Source organism: Ischnura elegans (assembly GCF_921293095.1).
Source record: "Ischnura elegans chromosome 13 unlocalized genomic scaffold, ioIscEleg1.1 SUPER_13_unloc_1, whole genome shotgun sequence".
Classification (NCBI taxonomy): domain Eukaryota; kingdom Metazoa; phylum Arthropoda; class Insecta; order Odonata; family Coenagrionidae; genus Ischnura; species Ischnura elegans.
The window spans coordinates 865,502-876,249 of record NW_025791657.1 but is presented as its reverse complement, the minus strand read 5'-3'; the positions used below and the strand labels follow the sequence as shown (position 1 = coordinate 876,249).

Sequence of the window (10,748 nt, the reverse complement as noted above, 5' to 3'; positions counted from 1 at the left end):
CATCTGTATCGAGATTTTCTAAAAATTGTTAAAATAATAACAGCTCAAAAAAGCTAAAATGAAGAGATATCGTAAAAATAATGCCAAAATCACATTTAGACGATCAAAATCCATTAGGGACATCCAATTCTGTTGCTATTTTAGGTAAAATTACGACGTTTTTAATTTTGACCAGTTTTTTTCGATTTGGGACCACTGTGCGACGTGACGAATGTAAGCAAGGTAGATTTGTAAAATTTCTGCAAAAATGTTTTTTTTTTAATTCATCAAATCTGAATGGAAATTATTCATAAAATTTCTCTTTTCCATGATCTTTTAGAAATCTTCATGATAGAAATGCCTTTTCGGACTTAAAAAACCGGATATTTTATTTCCTTACGATAAAATTGTTTAATGCTCACATTGTTTATGTAAAATACTTCGTCCGTAATGAAATGATCTCAATTGATGTATCTCGACACGCAAAACCAAGCGTGTAATACGATATTTTCCTAAAATATTATCTATTTGTACACAGCAGGGAAGTTTATTTGTTCATGCCTATAGATGGGACACAGTTACCAGTAAATTTATGGCCACTTACATGAGAAGGAAATTCCCTGCATTCATCATTTAACCCTTAACCATGGCTGGCAATGTTTTCAAGAGGACGACTTTTATTGTCATTTAAGCAAATAATTGCTTTGTGATTGTGGCTGGCGAATAAAAAAACGACCCAATATTGATGTAATAATTGACAGGAAAGGGCGTACAGGAACAAGTAAAACAGACGAGTCACTCAGTTTAACACTCTCTTTATCAATCGTAAAATATCACCAACTTAATATTTTCATAGAAATTACATAGAGGCACTACATTAACTAACGTCAATAAGAAAAATTAACATTGATTAATAACACATTGAACATAGATATTACACAAAAAGTTATTGTTAGGACAAAATGCCTCAAACTTTTGTCGAAAGTGTTGAGATACATGGCCTACATTTAAATGTAAATAATTTTCTACCAGTAAAACATTAGCAGTAAAAAACACAAAAATAAATTATTTGATCCTTGAAAATATGGTAGAGTAAATTTACTCAAACATTTATGAAATTAGGTCGCAGACCCAACTGAACATTGTTATATTATTTTCAACATCATGGGACAATTTTTCCATTTAAAAAAGCAGTAATCGAAGTAATAAGAATTATTTACCTTGATGGCTTAATAAAGCCAATTAGATTACTAAGACCTAACACTGAGGGCTTGCAAATAAAGAAAAGTTGGATCTACTGAGTCTTTTTACATTCATTGCAAGAATGAGGCTTCTTTCCTGTGTTCCCGCATGTGTAAAAGAAGGTTTTTTTTTGGAAGAATTAGAGTTTTCACATTCCTTGCATGTATAAGGCTTTACCTTTTTATGAGTACGGATATGAACGAAAAGGCTTCTCTTTTGAGAAAGAGATTGCTTATTCACGGCAGGAATGAGGATTCTCCTTTGCATGAGTCCGAGTGTGGACGACAAGGCTGCTCTTTCGAGAGAAAGACTTTTCACATTTACCGCAGGAATAATGTTTTTCCTTCGTATGAGTCCACATGTGATACACAAGGTCACACTTTCGGGAGAAAGACTTTTCACATTCATTGCATGGATAAGGTCTTTCTTTCATATGAGTCCGAATGTGGATGACAAGGCTGCTCTTTCGAGAAAAAGACTTTTCACATTCACCGCAGGAATAAGATTTCTCCTTCGTGTGAGTCCGAATGTGAAACACAAGGTCACACTTTCGGGAGAAAGACTTTTCACATTCATTGCATGGATAAGGTTTTTCCTTCGTATGAGTCCACATGTGATTGACAAGGGTGCTCTTTTGAGAGAAAGACTTATCACATTCATTGCATAAATAAGGTTTCTCATTTGTATGAGTCCGAATGTGATGGACAAGGTTGCACCTTAGAGAGAAAGACTTTTCGCATTCATTGCATGAATACGGTTTTTCCTTTGTATGACTCCGAATGTGACGGACAAGGTTGCACCTTAGAGAGAAAGACTTTTCGCATTCATTGCATGAATACGGTTTTTCCTTTGTATGACTCCGAATGTGACTGACAAGGTCATTCTTTGTAGAAAAAGACTTATCACATTCATTGCATGGATAAGGTCTTTCTTTCGTATGAGTCCGAATGTGACGGACAAGGTTGCCCTTAATAGAGAAAGACTTTCCACATTCATTGCATGGATAAGGTTTCCCCTTCGCATGAGTCCGAATGTGACATACTAAGTTGTCCTTTCGAGAGAAAGACTTGTCACATTCATTGCACGAATAAGTTTTCTCCTTCGTATGACACCGAATGTGACGGACGAGATCACTCTTTTGAGAGAAATACTTGTCACAATCATTGCACGAATAAGGTTTTTCCTTTGTATGAGTCCGAATGTGACGGACAAGGTCACTCTTTTGAGAGAAAGACTTTTCATATCCATGGCAGGAATAAGACTTCTTAGCTATGTTTCGACTACCTGTGCATGATTTCCCATCTAAAATGAACCTTGTCCTCGCTTGCCTCACATTTTTCTTCTGCCTAGTTCCTCCTAAGTTTTCCTTAAGAATCCTATTTCCCTTTTGCCCCACCACTTGTCTTTTACATAAAAGCTGATTTAAACTCTTGGAGGAGGTGGGCTGGCTAGAACTAACAGTCTCCTTTTTTGGAGCAAGACTTTTGAGGGGCACATCTTTTCCAATTGACAAAGTTTCTTTCTTCACCTTCTTTCCTTTCCTTGAACGTGATGCTCCAATTTTTGGTTCAAGGAGTGCAAAAAAGGCTGAGGCTCTTACAGGTGCAGGGAGCTCTAGAAAAGAATTTCACAATAAAAATAAGTAAGAGATGAAATCTGTAACTCTTTACCCTTATTTATAACAGCCGTTATACAGATATCAAGGTAGCCTCTTTGACTGACCTTTAGGTTAGATGCTTTCAAAGCGTTAGTTTATTTTTAAGGTGGTTTCCAAATGATTCTTCACAAATTGAGTGGTACTTCTCCTCAGAGAAAATGTGGCAAGTTTGGCATGTTAACCACAAGTATCTACTCCAGAAAATAACTCAGTGTAATTTTACATCAACAGAAGTAATCATAAACTCGATTCACCAATGGCATGCATACACAAAACATTGATTTGAAAAATTATCATTATTATCAAACACAAAAACTTCCTCGAATTGCAAGGCTTAAAATATGCAAAATACAAAGTCACAGGAACAACGGAGGCCATAAGGTAATTGAAGCTCACAAACAAATCATTTCCAGCTTAATTAATCATTGGGGGAAAATAAATGGCCACAAATATATGGTTTACTATATGAAATTATCTCCAAGAACAACAATTAATAAAAAAAAGAAATTTTTGTATTGGATAACCAACCACAACAAAAGCATTAAGTGGACACCACATTTTCTTAGGGGCGGATCGCACTATATCAGAAGAAACTTTTGTAACCACTATACCTTGCAATATTATAAAAAACATTTCAAGTACAAAGGCATGGTGTATTAATGATCTCATACATAGGTTAACATTAAGGATGGTAAGCTCCGATGCCTCATATCAAAATATCCGCGGATATTGCCCTTCATCAGATATAAAGCAATAAGAACAGACTAGTTAGATAGAATGTTAAGACAAAATGCAAAATACTACCACAATTTTAATAAAAGGCTTTCCATGCAAAGAGGAACTGCATTGGATAAACTATACAATTCGTAACTCATCAGTAGCCTTCCCCCACACTACTTCCCAACTCCATCCTAGGGCCACCTAACATCTTCCGGTTTCACTAGCGGAGCATGTATTCCAGATTGAATTGACTATAGATTAAGTCTTGTAAGCAATCACAGTAAAGCCTGATTCATGAGTGACTCTGTAAGAATGTCTATTACAATTCCTCACTTTCAATTCTTGTCCAGAATGAATTTTCATAACACTAAAAGTATGTAAAATGTGAATCAATGTACTAAGTGCCACTAGAGCATCTTATTGAAAAAATAAACCTAGCAGTTATACGTTATATGACCATACAAATAATTCAAACTTTTCATATCCACCCTGAATGATGGTGATGCCCTCTACTTCGCTGTACCGCCTTTAAAAATTTTGGGTGAAGCTAAGTGTTGAAGTCTTAGCTAACGAGAATAAGTAAGCATTGTGTGGTCACCCTCTGTCACTACTCTGCAAAAGAAAACCTTCTGCACACAAGGTACTGATATTGGGTTTAGTCTTTTTTAACCAAATCAGATTTTCTCCAAATTTCCCTTCTTCCATGATTAACTGTTAGGCCTAATAATGCACAGTTGCCAAGAGCACAAAACAGTGAATTGGATGGGGTGTGTATCAAAGCCAAATTGTACCATTAAGCTATAACTGGACTACACTATTTTCACTCATTTCAACAAATTACATGTTTATTACGTCTATGTATGTAATAATTGAAATAGGAATTGGAATCATATGCTAAGTATTCTTCAACAGTGATTTATTGGGAATTGCTTTCAATTAATGAGTCCCAAAGGCTAAATTGTTAGGTAAGGTATGCTGGAATTCCCATACGAATGCACATAGCTACAAATATTGGTTCATATCAATCAAGCATGGCGAAAATTTTGCTAGACATTAGCCGACCTGATTAAATTCTTCAGTAGAACATTATCATAAACTAAAGAAAGGTTACATGGTTGAGAAATTAAGATGCAACATCCTTCAAAGGGGAGTGTCCACCAATCGGGTGTCAGAATTCAATAGAATTTTCTTGCATTATACATAGTCCATTGGGAGCTGTCCTTGAATGAGATTCCATTGGGTTTTATAACCAAATAGTTAAATCTGAAATGCAGTTAAACATTAACAGGTCAAATTTATTCATGCATTGGAGCTACTCTGCAAAAAATTGAGCGTTAGTACAGCGGTAAACCCATTACCAAGCGGTAAACTCAATGTTGCGTATATGCAAAATTATGGAATTTTAGTTCTTAGAAATATCCTACACTTCAGGATAATATTTTCTTCGGTTTACTGACATTTTGAAATGCCCTAAAATTTACTGTTTTTCGTCAAAAGTTTCATTAAAATTATTTATATTTTTTTAAATTTTTGAAAATTACCGTTTTCAAAGCATTGATGTACTACAAATTTTAAATGATATTTCCTTAAGATTAACTGAGGAATCTTACTGCAGGCAACTTTTTCTCTCACAAGGGAAATACACGATCTTCGGGTGGCCGACTGAGCTCAAATTTTCCGATTTGACAGATCATGGCTATCAATTCAAGATGCTGAAGGAAAACAGTGCACCTCCTGTAATTTTTCATGAAAAAAGCCATCGAAAATCGTAAAAAAATGGGTCTACATCGCATGTACGTATTTCCTATCACTTTCTTCTGGACATTCCCTAGTAGCACAAAAAGGATTATATCTAGATTTAATACGTATCGTTGTATACCCTGTATACATATTATATCTGTATAAAATCCATGCAAATGTCCTCTACCATGCATATAATATCTAGATATAATACGTATTATATCTGCTGCAATAATATGGATTTTATACAGATTAAATATGTGTACATTGTTGTGATCTGTATATTATACAGATTTTATATATGTCTGATGATCCATGGTTACAACATAAGGATATTATTTGTATATTTTAAAGATTCTGGTATCCATCATATACAGATATCCATATTATATACATATTTATCACATGTAACAAAATCTCTGTTTCTCTTTGTGGATAGTTATAAATTGAGATTTATTTCTGGGTTTAACACAACACTAAATAATACTGGCATAACTCGAACTGAACAAACCTTAAAAGAAAAACTGTTAACAATTGATTGAAAGTAAATTGAAACAGTTACCAAACTTAAGAAAAACTTAGTTAAGAACTTTTGACATAAGGTTAAGTAACTTAAGAAAACTTTTCCAATTACTTAAGGTCAAGTTTTAAAACAAATACAACACTATATCCTAAATTACGAAACTGAGAACAGTATTTCTGTGGAAAAAATAACTTCCATGAAAACTTTACTGGAACAATTCCTACAATCAATTTAAAATATTCACCACTATGCATCGATTTTGCACACATCTCTTTCTGCAAAAGCATAATTGTTTGCTCAGTTACTTACCAAGAATATTCACAGCTTCAGCCATTTGTTGGTATCATTAGAGAAGTTCTGTATGAAATAATATCATGCTGAGTCTTCCACAAACCTCTACTAATGAGCTAGAAAATCGTGACATGTTGGTTGTGCTGTGTACCCAGTGTCATCTTGATATTTGATATGCAAATAGTAAAATGTATGACTACTAATGTCCATAGCTTGAAGTTAAAGCAGTTCCAAATTTCAGGGATGAGGTTTAAAAATGCTTTGGAAGCTTTATCAAACAGTGAGTGTAGGCAAATGGTAGGGCCACCCTCCATAGTGCTTTGAAGAAGGATAGTCTACCATCTGAGTTGTGCAAGGAAAAGGTAATGCTAACCCTCACATCTAGGTTTCACATCAAATACATAGTAAGTGGTACATACATTTGAATGGTGTAATAACGCATTTGTATGTATTTCGATTCTTCAAGGATTGGTACACTGCATCAGCGAGACCTATGGTTAAATATCCAATACAAGTTTGCTGACTCAGTAGCGGATACAGCAAAAACTCAAGGGGGGGTGCAAAATTATACGCATTTACAAGACAATGCTTCTAATGATATAAAAGAGTTACAATTATGGTTTTGCAATGTTTGGCAATGCTGGCAGCCCCGCAAAGGGGGGGGCGTGCCCTCTGCGCCCCCATATGTATCCGCCGCTGTGCTGACTGGTAGTGCATTTCTCTAGTAGTGTCCAATCTCTGAAGCAGGTCCCTCATAATACTTTTGTATGAGAGGCAAAACAGACTTTAAAATGTGGCTAATAGAGGAATAATGACTGCCAAATTCATGGGCTAGAACCTTTCCGGAATCATTTTATTTTTTTTAAGCATCTCATGAGATCACTAGTAGATGCATCAATACGGTCAGATAATAAGGAAATAATAATATAAACTGGAATACCTAAGTAGAATTGAGGATTTCTATGTAAAATATTATGCGTTTGACACAGATTTCCTTTATTTTCTTTCCTCATCCTTTGAATGGTCTGAGGAATCACTACAGACACTTTCAAATGACAAATTCAAGTTTTTATTGGAGGTACAATCACGAACGTCACTTTCAAAATTTTTGGCAAGGGTGGGCAAAGCAAGAGACTAATTTTCAACTTTGACTGGAGAAGTTGCAATTGTTCTAGCACAGCCACTTGTTACTTAGCACATATTGCTTCTATATATATATATATATGTACTTCATTCGAGTCAGTACTTTTCTGTAGAAGTGGGAGCCTCACTTGTGCTAGGAAGAATGTAGTCCTCATGCATCAATTGATTCGAATTATCATCATCAGCCTTCACATTATCCTCTCCGGGGATAGCATGGTCTATTCGCACCTCCTTGGGTTCATCATGGTTCTGGAGGAGTTGAAGAATTTTTCTCATCACAATTACAGGGCAACCAGGAGAAACTGATATGTTCCGATGTTGGCATTATTCTTTTTCCTTATCCTCAAATGGCATCCCATCATTTTCCAGTACATGTAGTATTCTGCGTCCTCTTCCAACTGTAAGGCATTAGTGAAAAATATACTAAAAACACAAATCAATACCTAGATGATTACGATCGCAGAGAATTAAATCGATGGCTTTGTTTTAAAATGGTTATCAATTAGTAAAATTATTCGACATATTCTCAATAGTTATTCATTTTCAAGTAAAACCCTCCATATACCTACGAGATAATAGAGAGAGACTTTACTTGCCACAAAGAACTATTAACAATGTGAATTCGCGAGAAAAATAATATTTTCAACTAAATCTGTCTGAAAGGATTGTACTTCCACTATGCCAGCAAAAGCAAAGATCAATCTAAATTGTACCTATGCAGAGATGAATAATCTTAAATAATTATTGGATTGAAAGTAGTGGTTCATTGATTGTCCAGATAGGGTAGATACACAGGCCGTGAAAATAATGTTCCATTTACTTACATTGAAATGGCCAGCACAGCAGTGAGAAGGGTTAATGCTGACAAAGGCATCTTCTTTAAATCTCTTCGTGCCGCTATAAGAGCCACTTTTTCCGCGAATCTGGTGTAATTGGTTTGTTTACAAAAGCTTAATCCGGCGTTGAATTCATTTTGATGGATACACAATGGCATGAAACAGTATTCTTTCGATCCCTTTTCGCCAATCTTATCTTCGAAACACGTATTATTTCTTCCATAACGCACTTCAATGTAAATTTGCTTGAAAAACACTATTTTACGGGACATACAAGGCACACAATGCCGTAACTACGAATGTAAACAAAGTTTCGGTTGCTATGAAGCGATGTTTGAAAGAGAAGCAGAGATTTTAAAATATATGATAAATATATATATATAATACACATATGTGTATCTGTATATGATGTATACCAGAATCTTTAAAATATACAATTAATATCCTTATGGTGTAACCATGGATCATCAGACATGTATAAAATATGTATGATATACAGATTTGCAAATATGTATACCGATGTATTTCGAAATCTTAAAAATATACAGATATAATCCTTTTTGTGCTACTAGGGTTGGTGGCTGGGTGGTCGAATGCTAAAGTAGGAATTTGGAGTTCAATCCTCTCCTTTTGTTTTCTTATCTTCTTTACCTCAATAAAAATATTTTTATTAATTTTTCTCAATAATAATGTGCTGGAAAGGGTAGGAAATGAAGCAAGGGCTATATAATAACGTTTCTATGGGCGATTTTGTTTTCATTTGTTCTCTCTAGGTGTATTAGGATATTCCGAGTGTAAACTGACTTCTGCAGGGGTGGGGACGGAATAATGACATTTAAGTTAATAAGTGGGAAGGAAATCCACCCCATAGACAGATTATGCTTTCAATGGGAAACGGAAATGGATCAGCTTGGGGTAATAAACAGAATGAAAAGTGGACAGAAACCCGGCGTCGGCATTATGCAACTCTTAACGAATGGCGCCAAGGGGGCAAAAGTTTAATGTCCCATCCGACGGATGGTGCATTGCACTGCTGGTTTAATCCACATTACACGCATGGATTGAATGCAACGACTGCCTTGTATTTTTGACGGAATACACGCATCATTCACAGCGGGGTGCGGCAGCGGAAGGAATGCGTTCTCCGTTTGTTCGAGTACTATCCTGAAACTTGCAAACAAAGAATTTCCTGGAGTGGTCAGGTAGTCTACTGGCCATCCACGTCCAAATCTCGGTAAATAATTTAAGAGCATTTCGAAATTCAATCCCTGTATTCTGTGTGGTATTCAGAGATTGTGAGAAAACAAAGTAATGTGTGAATGGCATTGGGAATTCCATATGGTCATCTCTACGCATTTTAGATTCAACACTTCATCACTTAGTTCAGCCAAATTGTTGCGCACCTACGTGGAACCGGTACACGGCAAGATCATTCGCTGGAAATATTACTTAGTAGACGTTGAATTCAGCTTTTCATGCATTCAATTTTAGAGACGATAGAATGACAGGTTTATAAACGTATAAGTTGAAGGAGTATGACAGAAGGTGTAGTGTTGCTGTGGTCGCAACTTGGATTTTTCTCAGTGCTTGCCATTCCTTCTTCTCACGCTTAGATGGTTAAGGCTAAGAATCAGAGTTCAATTGGGTAGATGTCAGTTAAATAGTTCTCTGAATTTCCTCTTTATCACTCTCTAAATTATCATATTAATAATATTTCTATATTTTTTGGTCGGCTTGTTGTCACAAAATTCATCCAGATGAAAAAGTGAGGAAAGTTTTACGCCTCAGAAGTAAACCGGAAGAAATGTCAAGATGGTAACTGAAGAATATTAATTAACATGAGAAGTAGGGTATAATATTTTCTAAGCTTAGTAAGTCCAATAAAGATTACAGTATTAAAGATATGGATGATTTCAAGGGTACATCACGGCTGATGAAATAGTGGCTGCACTGCTAGTACTTAGGGAGTGAAGAAATGCGGTGGTACCAATCTAAAAATATGTGAACTCAGCGAAGAAGGATATGATAGTCATAAATGATGGTGAAATTCCTCTGCCTTAGGATATTACTGATGCTTTTAAAATACATTCAAACCTGCTTCAAGGCAAGCCACAGTTGAAACCAGTAGAATCTAAAGATCAATCATCAAGTTAACGCGGACATCCAGATAAAAGATACAGAAAGCAAACCGGTAACCTAAATCCAAAAAATAAGAGTAACTTCCATTCGAGCCCCAAATATCTTTAAGAGTAAAGCAACAGAAACACAAATTACTCAGTATGCATGCCATTCAGCAATTAAAATCATTCACTTATTTATCAGTGAAGAATCACTTGAATTGATTTTGAAACATTCAAATGAGTATGCTAGAGAGAAAAATAACCATATTTTTACTCTGAGAATGGCAGATTTAAAATAAATTCATTGGGATACTAATACTGTCTAGGTACAATCCATTACTGCTCACTAACTAGTACATGACAAATCAAGAGGTTATGTCTGTCATAATAGTGAGGTGATGTATGATACGGAAAAGATTACATAACATTCAAAAATATCTGCATCTCTCCGATGGTTCTCAAATTGACAAAAGTGAAAAATTCAGGCCTTTTCTCAG

General features: G+C 35.4%; 1 long non-coding RNA gene across 1 annotated transcript; it reads right to left on the bottom strand.

Annotated features, from left to right (window-relative positions):
* Positions 1 to 7,122: 7,122 nt before the first annotated feature.
* Positions 7,123 to 8,391, bottom strand: LOC124172287. Its single transcript, XR_006868115.1, has 2 exons — positions 8,120 to 8,391; positions 7,123 to 7,693 (listed from the first exon to the last, which is right to left on the bottom strand). It is a non-coding gene; the product is annotated as an uncharacterized LOC124172287 (long non-coding RNA).
* Positions 8,392 to 10,748: the final 2,357 nt, after the last annotated feature.